The 17,086-nt window shown below is 44.8% G+C and overlaps 1 protein-coding gene across 3 annotated transcripts in view; it reads left to right on the forward strand.

Moving 5' to 3' along the window:
* LOC127586224 (sodium/calcium exchanger 3-like) overlaps positions 1-17,086 on the forward strand; it is a 353,793-nt gene that overhangs the window by 12,966 nt on the left and 323,741 nt on the right. The window lies entirely within an intron of this gene.

The raw sequence follows: 17,086 nt of genomic DNA on the forward strand, positions 1-17,086 counted from the left end.
CCCAATGGGAGAGGGGAGAAGAGAGAATGTCCGAGGTGGGTGGGGTCTTTGATCATGTTGGGTACTTTACCGAGGCAGTGAGAAGTGTAGACATGGAGGCTGGTTTCTGTGATGTGCTGAGCTGTGACCACAACTCTCTGCAGTTTCTTGGGGTCTCAAGAAACAAATGTAACAGAGGAACTTGGAAAAATGAGGAACATGACCAGGACACCTCAGCCACCAGCTCTGCTCAGCTGTTCCATTAAGTATGTGATGTTGAACCAGCCCATGGCACTGAGTGGTGACCTTGCCAAGGCTGCCACCCCACTGGGCACATATACCTGCAGTACCTTCTGCATGGGCAAGGTCCCAACATGGTAGCTACCAGTGCCTCCTCACACCATCCTGTTCCAAGGAGGACAACCCCAGCTTCTCCAGTCTGTCCATCCAACTAAAGTGCCTGATCACTGGAGATCCTCTCTAACCTTTCCATTCCTCCTGCCGGGTGATGCCCAGAAGAGGCTGAACAGTTTATGATGGCTCGTCGCTGATACCTTTGCTCTTGTACTCTCGGAGCTGACACAGGAATCCAAGCTTTTGGGGAAACAGCAAGAGAAAGTAATTCTCCGAGGGCAGCAGCGAGAGGTTTTCTTCACTCAGTCGCAGCCCCAGGGGTCCTTTACACTTCTGATATGACTGCAGCACCATCCGCCATGCCGATGTGCGGTCTAACATTCTACCTTTTGCAAGGACAGTTTTTTCCCCAAGGACTGGATTTTGTTGACTGCCTATCCAATTGCAATAGCATCTCCCAACACTCCATCAACCTAGCCTCATAGAGAAAAGGCCTTTGCTCTTGTGGCTGTTGTGGTGACAGCCCCTTAACCTCCTTCCATGCTTCTGCTTTTTAACTGGATGGTGAGGCTTGACATGTATTTATGTCTGGTTTTGGAGCTTTCGTTTGTGACAGGCCGCAGGGCAGAATCCAGTGCAAGTGGTGGCACTGAGCGGCTTTTGCTGTTGGCCACCTTTCAGGGAACTAAAAGGGCTGGGGAAGGGAGGAGGAAAGGAAGACCTGCATTTCTATAGCACCTTTCACTTCCTCAGATCACATCAAGGCAGTTTAGTTCTTCATTCTATACATGACCCGACATGAATTCCCCTTCTCTCCATCTGCCGCAAAAACGCCTTCGCTCCACCTGCTGCAAAAGCAAGGATCTCCCGGTGGCCACCCACTTCAATTCCGCATCCCACTCCCACATGGACATGTCTAACCACCGCCTCCTCTACTGTCACATTGAGGCCAGACGCAGGTTGGAGGAACAACACCTCATATTCTACCTTGGGAGTCTCCAACCTGACGGCCTCAACATCGATTTCACTACCCTGGGAACCCCTCCCCTTCCCCTTCTCTTTGTTTTCCCTTATTCCTGTGGCCCACTCACTCCTGGTTCTCCTCCCCCACCCTCATGACCTGCCCATGTATTTCTCACCTCCTTCCCCTTTTTTTTCCCATGGTCTGCTGCCCTCTTCTGCTGGATTCCTCCTCCTTCAGCCCTTTGCCCCTTCTACCTATCACCTCTCAGCTTCTTACATCACTCCCTTTCATCCCCCCTCCCACACCCACCTACCTACCCCCTCTCACCTGGAATCACCCATCACCTGCCAGCCTGTGGTCCTCCTCCTCCTCCCCCGACCTCCTTATTCCAGCTTCTGCCCTCTTCCTTTCCAGTCCTGATGAAGGGTCTCGACCGGAAGCGTCGACTGCCCTTTTCCCTCCATAGATGCTGCCTGACCCGCTGTGTTCCTCCAGCATTTTGTGTGTGTTGCTCCATGAATCCTTACCCCTCAATCTTTGTACCAAATCCCACTAAGAATAAATGGGTTTCCATGGACTGTTGCTCAATTATTGACGAAATTCAGATTAACCAGCCTTGTCATAAAAGCTGGTTAGCATTATAGTTAGAATGTGCAAACCTGTGCATATGATGTTAAACCCCTTGGAGATGGTGCACACTTGTGTCCCCCATATTGCAAGAATAATTTATTTGAGGCTCAGGCAAAGATGCAAATAAAGGTTGACAAGGATGATGCCAAAACATTTGGATTATAACTCTTAGATTGCGTCATACTCTCTTTTTAGAGAAATGAGACAAAGAACCTGTTCAATGCCACCCTTCTATCTGAATGCTGAGCGCAGAGCCTGGGTGACTTCTCCCTGTCATGGGAGAAGCTTTCTGGATCCAAGTGGTCCTGATGAAATCCAAAGTGGACTTCAATGTGAGTAGGTTATTGGTGAGTAAGTGCCACTTTATAGAACTGTTCCTTTCTCCACACACAAAAAAAATCTTCACTGCAGTGTGGTTTGATATAGCAGCATGGGTTCATGGGGGCAATTTTAATCTAGTGGTCAAAAGTGGTAGGAAGTCTCTAATAAATAAAGGAGTGGTTAGAATGTTTGCCTCATTATTGCCTCATGGAGTTGAAGTGATCAGTATTGCTGCATTGAAGGGGAAGTTGGATAACTGCTGGCTAACTTTCCATTTTTTGGTGGGGTTAATGGGCAATAGGGCAGGAGAGGGCCTCTGTGACACATCGAGCACATCACGGACCAACTGGGACACATGCTCTCTTTTGTGCTGTACACTCAATATCCTCCACACAAAATGATAGAAATATTTGTCTTCCCAGAGGTTTAAGGTGAAGATCTTGTTCTCATTATCCAGACAGTTGAAGAAAGCTGACTGACATTTATTGAGCTTATTGGATTTGAACAACAAACTGAAGATTTTTAAAACTTTGAGAAAGTTATTTTTATTGCCGTGATTTCCATATTCCCAATTAGCATTAACACAAGTGCAGCATCCAAATCCTTAATGAGAGATTTTATGGAGAGTCATTGCCTTGGGATGGACATTGTCTCTTAACAGATAGCAGGCACTTGTGCTGAAGGTAAGTGTGAACGAGGCAATGTGTTCAGAGGCTTGTTGGGAAGATGAAGGTTTGTGGATGTAAAGGGAATATAGACACACATAGTGATTTGGACACTGTATGAAAGAATTAGACTACAGTCTGAAGCATTGCTTTCCAGTTTGGACCTCGAAGGATATATTGGCCTTTTTATCATGGGTGTGTTGCAGATTTACCAGAATTCCTTCAGTACTGAAGGATTAGGTCCTGAGCATGGTTTGCATTGTGTTTTTATTTTTATTCATTTAGAAGGTGCAGGTGCTGTTGGAAAGGTCGTCATTTATTGTCTTTCTCTAATTACTCATTGAATTATTCAAAGTCAACCACATTGGTGATTAATTTTCAACATGTAGATTGAACCAGGGAAAGACTGCAGATTTCCTTCCCTGAACCAGATGGGTTTATACAACAATTTAGGAGTGCCACGATCATACTTAATATATTTAATTGTCTAAATTTAAATTCCTTGGCCACCATGTTCGAACTTGAACTTGTTCTCCAGATCAGTAGTTTATACCTTTTCACCCAATGATTTAACCACTATTAATAGGTGATTTATTTGAAGCATTGAAACCAACGAAAGAATTTGATGGAATGGGTAGAGAGGGAACTGTTTCCTCTGGTAGGGATGTTCGGTACCAAGCGATAGAATAAAATCAGAGGTAAACCATTCAGTGGTGATGTCAGGAGGCACTTTTAAAGGTAGCAGAAGTTTTCACATTCCAGTAATTTGGATCTAGATTGGGGGAAAAAAATTTCAACATATTGGACATCTCAGGACCAAATGTAGTTTAATGAAATGGAAAATATTGCCATTGGATCTTGTGTTGCAATTGGGTTTTAAGTTTTTGCTAGAAGCCTGTGAATGAAGTCCTGTTTGAGGTGGCACATGAGTGATATTAATGAATGAGGTTATAACTCTGATTAACCAATTTTATTTTGCACTATTGGTGATGACAGATATTGGACGGTTGAACAGATATATGGATTGGAAAGGCTTAGAAGGTTATGGGCCAAACGCTAGCAAATGGGACTGGCTTGGATGGGACATCTTGGTCGGCATGGACCAGTTGGGCTGAAGGGCCATTTTCCATGCTGTATAACTCTATGATGTGATTAAGTTTTAAAGGGGGCGGAAATACACTGAATGCTAATTGAGTTGTGGAGATCAATCAAACTCTAAATGTATGATGCAGAAACACCAAGCTTTAAACAGGGGTCTGATAGGAAGGACTGTGAACTAGTTCAATGGGTTTGGGTTCACTGTGTATGAAACATTTAATGTAATATCACTGAAGAGGTGCTGGTTTAGTAGAGGACTGGTTACACTGCAATGCTCCTTGGGTACTCCCTTTTAAAAGGAGAACCCATGGAAAGGTGCAGTGAAAATGTAGTGGGGTGGCGGTACTAACAACACATAAAGGAAAGGACATAAGGTGTTTTTATTTTAAGCGGTCTAGTGTTGTCTTGACAAAGTTGTGGGGAGGAAGTCAACTTTGGTCATTAGCAATAAAAGTTGGACTTTCATGGAACCAGATGTGCACAGGTGGATACAACTGGCAGCTCTTGCTTTTGGGTTTGGTGCCAGCAGATGTTTCAAAGGCTTTCCAAGCTGCTGTTTGTGAGGACGATACAGATTATGCTGCCGTATAAAAGAAATGTTGAAAATGATAAAGGGTTGGGATGGATTAGATAGAAAGTAATCTGTTGCTAGTGCTGGAGAGGTGAAGAATGAGTGACCATGGATATAAGACAGAGATTCAGAGTGTTAGGAGAAATGTCTGCACACGAGGGGTGTGAGGCTGTGCTTCAGTGTCTGAGGTAGAAACTATCTCGCTGTTTAAGATTGAATTGAACAATGAAGGAAGAAAAAGAGGATAAAGAGAACCTGGAACAGGACAATCCCAGAGTGATCTGGTGTGTTTGTTCATGTTGAGGGTAAATAGCAACTTGCTGTGATCGGCCAAGGCTGGGGAATGGCCCACCTCTTCCACCGTCAATGCAGAAGGCAGCTGCTGTGGGAAATGGGTTGGTCATGCTGGTTTCTTTGCAATCACATTGTTAGTCAGAATCAGCACAGAACCTCCACTCGTGCTTGTTTTAGTTCGAATTGGTCAAAAGGAGGATGTTTAGAAATATTCATTAAACTGAGGCTTTCCACTGTGTCCTCCGATGGAAGTGAAAGATCACATGGCACTAGCTCAAAGAAAGAAATTTTTCCCAGTGTCCTGACCAAAGTTTATCCCTCAGTCCAACATTAATAAAATGGATCATTTGGATGCAGGTCCATGAGTAGTGGGAACAGGAGGAGGCCATTCAGCCCTTCATGCCTGCTCTGCTATTCATTAGGAACATGGCCAACCTGACTGGTCAATACTACCTTCCTGTCTTTCCCCATAACCCTTGATTCCTCTACTGACTAGACATATATCTATCTCAAGACTTAAGTAAACACAAGGGGTTTGCTTCCAGAACTCTCCGTGGCAAGGACTTCCAAAGACTCACAACCCTTTGAGAGAAGAAATTCTTCCTCATAGTTTTTGATGGACTCCCCATTATTCTGAGACCATGCCCTCTCGTCCTGGACTCCCCCTCGAGAGGAAACATCATGAATTTCAAAGTGTAGCCAGTTTAATCCTTTCATTCCCAGGGTCATCCTAGTGAACCTTCACTACTTCCAATGACATTTTTGAAGGGAAATGTACTATGGAGATGTGGTCGATGTTCAGGGATCTTTTGCAGGATGTTAGGGATAAATTTGTCCCGGTGAGGCAGAGAAGGAAGGGTAGGGTGAAGGAACCGTGGGTGACGAGAGAGGTGGAACAACTAGTTAGGAAGAAGGGGGCAGCATACATAAGGTGTAAGCAGCAAGGATCAGACAGGGTTCGTGAGGAATATAGAGTAGCAAGGAAGGAACTTAAGAAGGGGCCGAGGAGAGTGAGAAGGCTTTGGCGAGTAGGGTTAAGGAGAATCCCAAGGCTTTTTACTCGTACGTGAAGAGCAGAAGGATGGCTAGAGTAAAGGTAGGTCCGATTAAAGACAAAGGTGGGAAGATGTCCCTGGAAGCTGTGGAAGTGGGTGAGGTTCTCAATGAATACTTCTCTTCAGTATTCACCAAAGACAGGGGTCTTAGAACCATAGAAAACTACAGCACAGAAAAATAGGCCATTTGGCCCTTCTAGTCTGTGCCGAAACATTATTCTGCTAGTCCCATCTACCTGCCCCCAGCCCATACTCCTCCAGACCTCTCTCGTCCATGTATCTATCCAATTTACTCTTAAAAGTTAAGAGTGAGCCTGCATTTACCACATCAGATGGCAGCCTGTTCCACACTCCCACCACTCTGAGTGAAGAAGTTCCCTCTAATGTTCCCCCAAACCTTTCCCCTTTCACCCTAAAGCCATGTCCTCTCGTACTTATCTCTCCTAATCTAGGTGGAAAGAGCCTACTTGCATTAACTCTGTCTATGCCCCTCATCATTTTGAAAACCTCTATCATATCTCCTCTCATTCTTCTCCACTCCAAGGAATAAAGTCCTAACATGCTCAGTCTTTCTCTGTGACTCAGCTCCTGAAGACCTGGCAACATTCTTGCAAATCTCCTCTGCACTCTTTTAATCTTACTGACATCCTTCCTGTAGTTCGGCCACCAGAACTGCACACAATATTCTAAATTTGGTCTCACCAATGACTTATACAACCTCACCAAAACATTCCAACTCCTATACTTAATACTTTGATTTATGAATGCCAGGATGCCAAAAGCCTTTTTTACAACCCTGTCTACCTGTGACTCTACTTTCAGGATATTATGTATCTGAACTCCCAGATCCCTTTGTTCCTCCGCACTCCTCAGTGCCCTACCATTTACTGTGTATGTCCTACCTTGATTTGTCCTTCCAAAATGCAACACCTCACACTTGTCTGCATTAAATTCCATCTGTCATTTTCTGGCCCATTTTTCCAGTTGGTCCAGATCCCTCTGCAAGCTTTGAAAGCCTTCCTCGCTGTCCACAATGCCTCCTTAGTGTCATCCACAAACTTACTAATCCAATTTACCACATTATCTTCTAGATCATTGATATATACAATAAACAACAATGGCCCCAACATAGATCCCTGAGGCACACCACTAGTCACAGGCCTCCAATCTGAGAAACAACCATCCACAACCACTCTCTGTCTTCTCCCACTCAGCCAATTTCGAATCCAGTTTACAACCTTTCCATGGATACCCATTGACTGAACCTTCTGAACTAATCTCCCATGTGGGACCTTGTCAAAGGTCTTACTAAAGTCCATGTAGACAACATCCACAGCCTTACCTTCATCTACTTTCTTATTGCCCTTCTCAAAAAACTTCACAAGATTCGTTAAACACGATCTACCACACACAAAGCCATGCTGGCTATCCTTAATCAGCCCTTAGCTGTCCAAATACTTGTATATCCGATCTCTCAGAACACCTTCCAATAATTTACCCACTACTGATGTCAGGCTCACTGGCCTGTAATTACCTGGTTTACTCTTCGAGCCTTTGTTAAACAATGGAACAACATGAGCTATCCTCCAGTCCTCTGGCACCGCACTCGTGGCTAAGGACATTTTAAATATATCTGCCAGGGCCCCTGCAATTTCTACACTAGTCTCTCTCGAGGTCCAAGGAAATATCTTGTCAGGCCCTGGGGATTTATCTACCTTTATTTGCTGTAAAGCATCAAGTACCTCCTCCTTTTTAATCTCTATATGTTCCATGACACTAGTGCTTGTTTCCCTTCCTTCCATATCCACTCTGCCAGTTTCCCGAGTAAATACTGATGCAAAAAAACTTTTTAAGACCTCCCCCATCTCCTGAGGCTCCACACTTATACGACAACTCTGATCTTCTAGGGGATCAATTCTGTCTCTTACTATCCTTTTGCTCTTAATATACCTGTAGAAACCCTTTGGGTTTACCTTCACGTTATCTGCCAAAGCAGCCTCATGTCTTCTTTTTGCCTTCCTGATTTCCTTTTTTAGTATTTTCTTACATTTCCTATACTCTTCAAGTACCTCATCCGTTCCTAGTTGCCTATACCTGCTATACACCTCTCTCTTTTTCTTAACCAGCTCACCAATATCCCTTGAAAACCAAGGTTCCCTATGCTTGTTACCCTTGCCTTTAATCCTGACAGGAACATACAAACTCTGCACCCTCAAAATTTCGTCTTTGAAGGCTTTCCATTTACTGAGCACATCCTTGCCAGAAAATAACATCCCAATCCACCCTACCTAGAACCTTTCTCATTTCCACAAAGTTGGCCTTTCTCCAATTTAGAACCTCCACTTGAGGACCAGACCTATCCTTATCCATAATTATCTTGAAACTAATTGCATTATGGTCACTGGACCCAAAATGCTCACCTACACATACTTCTGTCACCTTACCTGCCTGGTTCCCTAATAGGAGATCAAGTATTGCATTCTCTCTTGTTGGTACCTCTATATATTGATTTAGAAAACTTTCCTGAACACATTTGACAAATTCCAAGCCATCCAACCCTTTCGCAGTGTGGGAGTCCCAGTCAATATGTGGAAAGTTAAAATCCCCTACTATCACAACTTTGATGATGTCTTGATGATGCTGAGAACAGTGTAAGTGAGGGAAATGTTCTAGAGTATGTAGATATTAAGAGAGAGGATGTGTTGGAGTTGTTAGAAAATATTAGGACAGATAAGTCCCCAGGGCCTGACAGAATATTCCCCAGGCTGCTTTGTGAGGCGAGGGAGGAGATAGCTGAACCGTTGGTTAGGATCTTTGAGTCCTCGTTGTCAACGGGAATGGTACCGGAGGATTGGAGGGTGGCAAATGTTGTCCCCTTATTCAAAAAAGGTAGTAGGAATAGTCCAGGGAATTACAGACCAGTGAGCCTTACGTCTGTGGTGGGTAAGCTGTTGGAAAGGATTCTAAGAGATAGAATCTATGAGCATTTAGAGAAGCATGGACTGATTAGGGACAAGCCAGCATGGCTTTGTGAAGGGAAGATCTTGCCTCACAAGCCTGATAGGGTTCTTTGAAGAGGTGACCAGGAAGATTGATGAGGGTAGTGCAGTGGATGTGGTCTACATGAATTTTAGTAAGGCGTTTGACAAGGTTCCACATGGTAGGCTTCTTCAGAAGGTCAGAGGCCAAGGGATCCAGGGAGGCTTGGCCGTGTGGATTCAAAATTGGCTTGCCTCTAGAAAGCAGAGGGTTGTGGTGGAGGGAGAGCATTCGGATTGGAGGGCTGTGACTAGTGGTGTCCCGCAGGGATCGGTTCTGGGACCTCTCCTTGTTGTGATATTTATTAACAACTTAGATGAGGGGGTGGAAGGGTGGGTTTGCAAGTTTGCTGATGACACAAAGATCGGTGGTGTTGTGGATGCTGTGGAGGACTGTCGAAGCTTGCAGAGGGATATTGATAGGATGCAGAGCTGGGCTGACAAGTGGCAGATGGAGTTCAATCCAAAGAAGTGTGAGGTGGTACACTTTGGAAGGACAAACTCCAAGGCGGAGTACAAGGTAAATGGCAGGATTCTGGGCAGTGTAGAGGAGCAGAGTGATCTGGGGGTTCATATCCACAGATCACTGAAAGTTGGATAGGGTAGTCAAGAAAGGTTATGGGATGTTAGCTTTCATAAGTCGTGGGATTGAGTTTAAGAGCCGCAAAGTAATGATGCAGCTTTACAAAACTCTGATTAAGCCACACTTAGAGTACTGTATCCCGTTCTGGTCACCTCATTATAGGAAGGATGTGGAGGCGTTGGACAGGGTGCAGAGGAGATTTACCAGGATGCTGCCTGGATTAGAGAGTATGGATTATGAGGAGAGACTAAAGGAGCTGGGGCTGTTCTCATTGGAGAGAAGGAGGATGAGGGGAGACATGATAGAGGTATGCAAAATATTAAGAGGAATAGATAGAGTGGACAGCCAGCGCTTCTTTCCCAGGGCACCAATGCTCAAAACAAGGGGACATGGCTTTAAGGTATTGGGTGGGAAGTTCAAGGGAGACATCAGAGGGAGGTTTTTCACCCAGAGAGTGGTTGGTGCATGGAATGCGCTGCCTGGGGTGGTGGTGGAGGCTGATACATTGGACAAGTTCAAGAGATTGTTGGATAAGCATATGGAGGAATTCAAGTTAGAGGGATATGTGGGAGGAAAAGGTTAGGTAGTCTTAGGTGTGGTTTGAAGGGCAGCACAACATGGTGGGCCGAAGGGCCTGTATTGTGCCGTATTGTTCTATGGCTCTATAATATCTTTCCTTTAGCAGTGTGGGACTATACTGTTCACAGTACTCTTGGTGTGGTCTCATTAGTGCTTTGTACAGCTGCTGTTGGACTTCCCTACTTCAGCTCTCTTGAAATAAGGACCAATATTCCATTAGCCTTCTCTGTTACCTGCTGCACGTGTGTGCTGGCTTTCTTTCCATATCCCTTTTCTCCACTTCATTCATAGCTTAGTCCTCTTGTTCTTCCTTCCAAGATGAACAACTTCTCACTTCCCCACACTATAATCCATCTACCACTTTCTCCCCCACGCACTTAACCCATCGATATGTCTCTGTAAATTGTATTCTGTTCGCAACTTGCCTTTTTGTGTCAGCTGCAAATTTGGCTACGGTAGATTTTCTTCCTAAGTTATTACACTACGTTGTAAACAGTTGTGGTCCCAGCACTAATCCCTGTTACTCCACTGGCCACAAGTTGCCAGCCTGAAAATGATCATCTTGCCCCTACTCACTGCTTCCTGCCTTTTAGCCAATCCCCCATCCATGCCAATACGTTACCTCCAGTCCCGTGGGCTCAAACCTTGTGACTTTGATGAAGCACCTTGTTGAATATCTAGAAGTCCAAATACAATGCAGCTACTGGTTCCCTTCTATCCACACTGATTAGAACTTCCTCAATAACTCATTGGTCAGACGTGACTTCCCCTTCGTGCAGCCGTTCTGACTTGTGCCCAAGAAAACAGGACTAGGACTCAGTCACCTGGTCCCTCAAACCTGCCCACCATTCAGTATGATCGTGGCTGATCTTTGCCGGCCTCAACTCCTCTTCTGTGCCAGGTCCCCATAACCCTCAATTCCCCAATTTTTCAAAACTGTATCTACCTCCACATTAAAGATTTCCAATGATACAGCCGCCACAACCCTGCAGGGTAGAGAATTCTGGAGACTGTCCATCCTCTGTGGGAAGAAATTTCTATGCACTTTTGTTTTATATGACCAGCCCTTTATCTTGTACCAATTGCTCTCTTATTGGAGACTCTCCCACTAGTATAAACTCTTAGATTAGATAATAATTTTCCAAATGTGTTGCTATAATTTAATAATTGATTGTAACATTTTTCAATGTTTGGCTCGTCAGCCTATAGTTCCTGTTTTCACCCTTCCTCCCTGTGAAAGGGGTGTCACATCGGCAGCTTTCGAATCCTCGTTATCTATGTGGCAACTTCTTTTCAGATGGTGAGGTGCAAGCTATCTGGGCCAGGGACTTGCCAGTCTTTAGCCATATTAGTTTGCTTAATACCTCTCTTTCTTCTCTAATTGTCTGTTATAATATTCCTCAACAGTTTGCCTTTGTAGTTCATTTTCTTTCTCTTTATTATTTTTGTATTCCTTTGCTGGATTCTGGACATCCCAGTCTTTGTTTCTACCACGAGCTGTTGTCTCCTTTAAATGCTTTCTCTTTTAACTTATTACCCTCCTTTTAACTTCCTTGGTCAGCTACGGTTCACCCCTCCCTTACTGGGTGATACGTCTGCTGAGTGAACTGAATTATCTCCTTAAACGTCAGCCACCAATTTTCTGCTCAGAGCCCGAGGGGGAGAGAGTACAGAAAAGGGGTCTGTGGGCTGACTGAATCTGCATTGAGCATCAATCACCCATTTATGTTAATCTTGCGTTGATCCCGACATTCCCATCAACTCCTCTTCCACCCCCTCCCCCAGTTTTACACTCTCTCCTACACACCAGTGGCAATTTAGAGCAGCCAGTTAACCTACCGACTTGCACTTCGGGACGTGGGAGGAAACCGGAGCACCCGGGGGAAAGTCCACATGGTCACAGGGAGAACGTGCAAACTCCACACAGTCCTGATGCAGGATCTCAACCCAAGATGTCAACACATCCCTTTTGCTTCCACAGATGAAGCTCGACTCTGAGTTCTTTTCAGCAGTTTGTTTTGTGCTTCACATGGACAGCACCGGTGGTCAGGATTGAACCCGGGTTTCTGGGACTGGTTGGCAACTGCTGCACCACTGTGTCTCTCATAATCTATGAGCACACTCCACTACCAGTTCCATCATTTAATCTAAATACAGTTGTTTCTGACCCAGGTTTCTCACACTCGGGCTGAATGCTAAAATCTACCGTGTTATGATCATTACTTCCTAAGGAGTCTTTTACTCTGAGATCATTTATTAAACCTCTCTCATTGCCCTTGACCAGATCCAAGATAGCCTGTTCCCTGCTTGGCTCCTTAAAGATTTCCTCCAGATCTACTATACAGAGCCCACTGTATTGCTGTTTGTGGAATCTTGCTGTGCACAAACTGGTTGCCAGGTTCCTAGTTACAACAGTGACTAGACTTCAATGATGTACTTCATTGGTTGCAAAGGTCACTTCTTGCCTTGGCCAAGATTCCTTGCTGAGCTAATACGATGAATAAATGGTCGGTTGATTATTCATGTTATTGGCGTAGCAGGAGGCCATTCAGCCCATTGTGTCTGTGGTAGTTTGGTTGATACTGTGTAGGTGGGTGGTAGAATCTGGGGGGGTGATGAGGATGTGGGGAGAATAAACTGGGATTGGTGTAAATGGGTGCTTGGTGGTTGGTGTGGACTCGGTGGTTGGTGGGCCTGTTTCCGTGCTGTATGACTCTGAGAAAGATTGACCCTCCTTTGGATATCAGGGGAGCCAGTAGTTAGCAGGTTAGTAATGGAATGTGATGCTGAGGTAAGAGATCAGCTGTGATCTTGTCGCATGGCACAGGAGACATGAGGAGCAGAATGGCCTGCTGCCACTTCTATTGTTATTAGGTGGGAGGACGATGAGTCATAGACAGATAACAGAAACAGGCCTTTTGGCACCAACCAAGCACCACCCATTTACACTAATCCTACATCAATCCCAATTTTCATTCTCCCACGTTTTTGTCAATTCCCCCCCACGCGTTCAGATTCTTCCCCTCACCCACACACGGTGGGGGGGGGGTGGGGGGGGTTGGGTTGGGTGGGGTGGGGTGGGGAGCATTTACAGCAGCCAATTAACCTACCAACCTACACGTCTTTGGGAAGTAGGGTGGGGGGGGGGTTGGAACTGGAGCACCCGGGGAAATCACACAGTCAAAGGCAGAACGTGCAAACTCCACACACAGCATCTGGGGTCAGGATTGAACCCAAGTGTCTGGTGCTGTGAGACAGGAGCTCTACTGGCTGTGCCATTGTGCTGTCCACAGTGTCAACGGGTGAGCCAAAGTTTATTGCCTTTAACTCTCATGGCCATCTTTGGTTGCTTGTCTCTGGTGTGGCTCAGTCTGAATTAAAGCGGACCAGTGCTCTCGATGAGTACCTGCACACTGTAGTCCACTGCTGGTCTCACAGAAACAGCAGTTCCAAGATTCAAACCCTGTCTTCACAATATTCAAGCCCTTTAAACTTTCTATTCTTTAGTGATTCAGTGACGTCACCAACCAAACACTCCCAGCAATTCTCCTTTGATGATTCTCTGTACTTCCAATCATCTCCAAGTCAGCTTCACCTTGCCATTTTCAATTGGCTCAGCATCAGGGAAGTGAAGTTGGCCAGGATTCCTGCTCTGGATTGCCACCCAGTGACTCTGGTGTAGACCCAGTCTGGCCGTGATGTCTCTCCCCTCTCTTTAACAGTCTGTAGTTTCTGTTTAAGACTGTGTTTATTTAATAGCCATTGATACAAACTATTGATAGTATAAATCTGAGACTTCAGCCTGGGAGATAGATTCTGCTCCATCTATCAAATGGATCTGACTGTTCTGTAGAGATAGTTTAAAACAAGTATGTTATTTGAACAGTGGGCATTGTGTGACTGGTGTTATAGAAATGTAAGTCTTTGTATGAGAGAAACCCAGGTGACAAACAGCAGCGACTGGGTGCAAGGGTGCACACACCTTTCCCTATCCTGGACACCAAAGCAGTCAGGACACCACAAGGGAGAAGATGTGGGGAGAAGATGTTTTCATTCCCAGTGGCCTGGCTCTAGTTTTGAAGGTAACGCTGCATGTGTTCTGGATTCTTCTTGGCAGGGGAATAGTTCTGGTATACATCCTGTAGAATCTCTGCATCATATTAAACATTGCATCGTCCCCGCCCCTTGCCCAACTGTTGAAAACCCAAGAGATACAAACCTTCACAGACGAGTTAATCTGTGACCAGGTGCCCAGAACTGAACATGGGTCAGTAGATGGGCTCTGAGCCTGTGTATAAATGAAACATTGCTTCTCAAGGCTCAGGACTATGTGACCCTGACCCATCTGTCCTGGCCAGTGACAGTGATGGGCATTTGCTTAAAACACTGGAAAATGCTTAGCAAGTCCCAGAGTGGGATAGATGCATGCATCGTGGGATATAAATATATCTTTGCTTGCAATAAATGCAAATATACAGTAACATTGTACCTTATTGCTGTTGTACTTCAGTCAGTAGAATTTCAGAAGCTGGATATAATGCACGGTCATTCCTTTATGTGCAGTAGTTTGCCATTTCCATGTTATGCAGCTTGAGAAGGGGAACATGGGCTTCGAGAATAACCATGGAGATGGCCAGGTGACTGTGTCTGTCCTGCCGAAAGAATTGCCTGTAAAAAGTGCAAATGAGGGAAATCAGTAATCCTTTATCAATGCTGATACTCCCAGAAAAATTGATCAGTTTTGGTAGGACAATTGCAACTGAGCATCTTTTTAAAGATGTGAGATGTTGCTGGTAAGACTGACATTAACTGCCCATCCTATTTCCACCATGAGTGATGCGTAATAAATCCAGCCATGCCCAGACCTCAATGTATTGGTACAGACTAATAATCCAGAGAATGAGAGCTTAGATCTTGGTGGGCTGTTGATGAATCTGAATTGTGAAAAAAAAATTCAGATGTAAGAAACTGTTGTCTGTAAAAGTCGCCTCAAAGCCATCTCATTGATGCAAAAACCCAACCAGTTCATGGACATCTTTTATAGAAGAACAGCAATCTATACCTGGTACGGACTTGAACATGACTCCACTCGCACACCAACATGATTGACTTTTAATTGTCATATCTGAGGAACTGTCTTCAAAACAAATTAACTGATTCCTGTGGTTCAGACAGGAGCATGCTGTCCACATATGTTATTAGAACCATAGAAAACCACAGCACAGAAAACAGGCCATTTGGCCCTTCTAGTCTGTGCTGAAACTTTATTCTGCTAATCCCATTTACCTACACCCAGTCCATAACCCTCCAGACCTCTCCCGTCCATGTATCTATCCAATTCATTCTTAAAACTTAAAAGTGAGCCTGCATTTACTACATCAGATGGCAGCCCGTTCCACACTCCCACCACTCTTTGAGTGAAGAAGTTTCCCCTAATGTTCCCCCTAAACTTTTCCACTTTCACCCTAAAGCCATGTCCTCTCGTACTTATCTCTCCTAATCTAGGCGGAAAGAGCCTACTCGCATCAGCTCTGTCTATACCCCTCTTAATTCTGTAAACCTCAATCAAATCTCCCCTCATTCTTCTACGCTCCAAGGAATAAAGTCCTAACCTGTTCAATCTTTCCCTGTAACTCAACTCCTGAAGGCCCGGCAACTTTGCTCTGACTCTGACATCAGTATGGTCACACCTGACACCTATTACTCTGACACCAATAGTGTAGTAAATGTTACGATCATTTCATAGACTAGTAGGTGTTAGCTTGACACAGATTACAATGCTCAAACTTGGCTTTTGCAGGCAATGGACTGTCCACACTCCCACAAGCTCTTACTCGATGACCTGCCCCCATTTTCCTTCTTGTCAAAGTTCAAAACATTCCTGCTGTATCTCAATTCATGACAGATGAACGTGTAATGAAGTTAAGGTTCTTCCTGGTCAAACTTCTGCGGTTTGACATAATGGCCATTTTGATGCTTTTTTTGTTAATCTTTCTTATCTTGCAGGAGACAACCTGGCCCATCCACCCTGTCAATGTGACTAATGAATGACCCATTTATCAAATTTTCTACCCGTCCGTGGTTTCACCTTGTGTCTAATCTTCAACTTTATTCTTGTCCAGATATCTGATGGGAATAACTTTATTGAGAAACTTGACAGGAACATGAAATAAGAGCCGAAAATGTTGGAAACACTCAGAGGTCAGGAGATCTGATAAAAGGTCTTTGACCTGTAACATTAACACAATTCTCTTTCCACTGACGCTGAGTGTTTCCAGCACTTTCTGTTTTTATTTCATATTTTCAGCATGTACAGTGTTTTTGATTTTCATTGACAAATACACGTTGACCACATTGCTGCATATATTAGAAACGTTTAACTTAGTTCCAAGTGGACCAGCAAGCCATGCGATTGTATCAGACCACAGTATTAAAACAGAAAAGGAATAAAACCAGACAGAGCACCCGGCATCAACCAAGGCACTGTTGTTGTACACAGCAACACTGCTTCCAGTCCTGCTGAGCTTACAGAGTCTTCACTTCAAATATCTGGTGACTGGCATCTAAATTGGGAGCATTGTCTCGCAGACTAGTGAAGCAAGAGTCTGACGTGGATTGTTGGGTATGACTCTGTGAGGATAACTGTGCCAGGATCCTTCTCCTCCACCTCTGGGGATAACCTGTTCCAACAGCAGGACAGACCCAGCAGAGGTAGGGATACAGTGGTGCACCAATGGGAAGGAGTAGCACTTAACACTAGATCCCAGGATGTTTTATAGCATCAGGTCAAATGTGGACAAGGAAGCCTCCTGACTGCCACCTACTGTTCTCCTTCAGCTGGAGAATCAGTGCTTCTCCATTTCTTTAAAAAAGACACTTGAGCAGGGGCACAGATTGTACTCTGGGTGGGGCACTTCAATGTCTTTCACCAAAACTGGCTTGGTAGCACCACCAC

Source organism: Pristis pectinata, chromosome 35 (assembly GCF_009764475.1).
Source record: "Pristis pectinata isolate sPriPec2 chromosome 35, sPriPec2.1.pri, whole genome shotgun sequence".
Lineage (NCBI taxonomy): Eukaryota > Metazoa > Chordata > Chondrichthyes > Rhinopristiformes > Pristidae > Pristis > Pristis pectinata.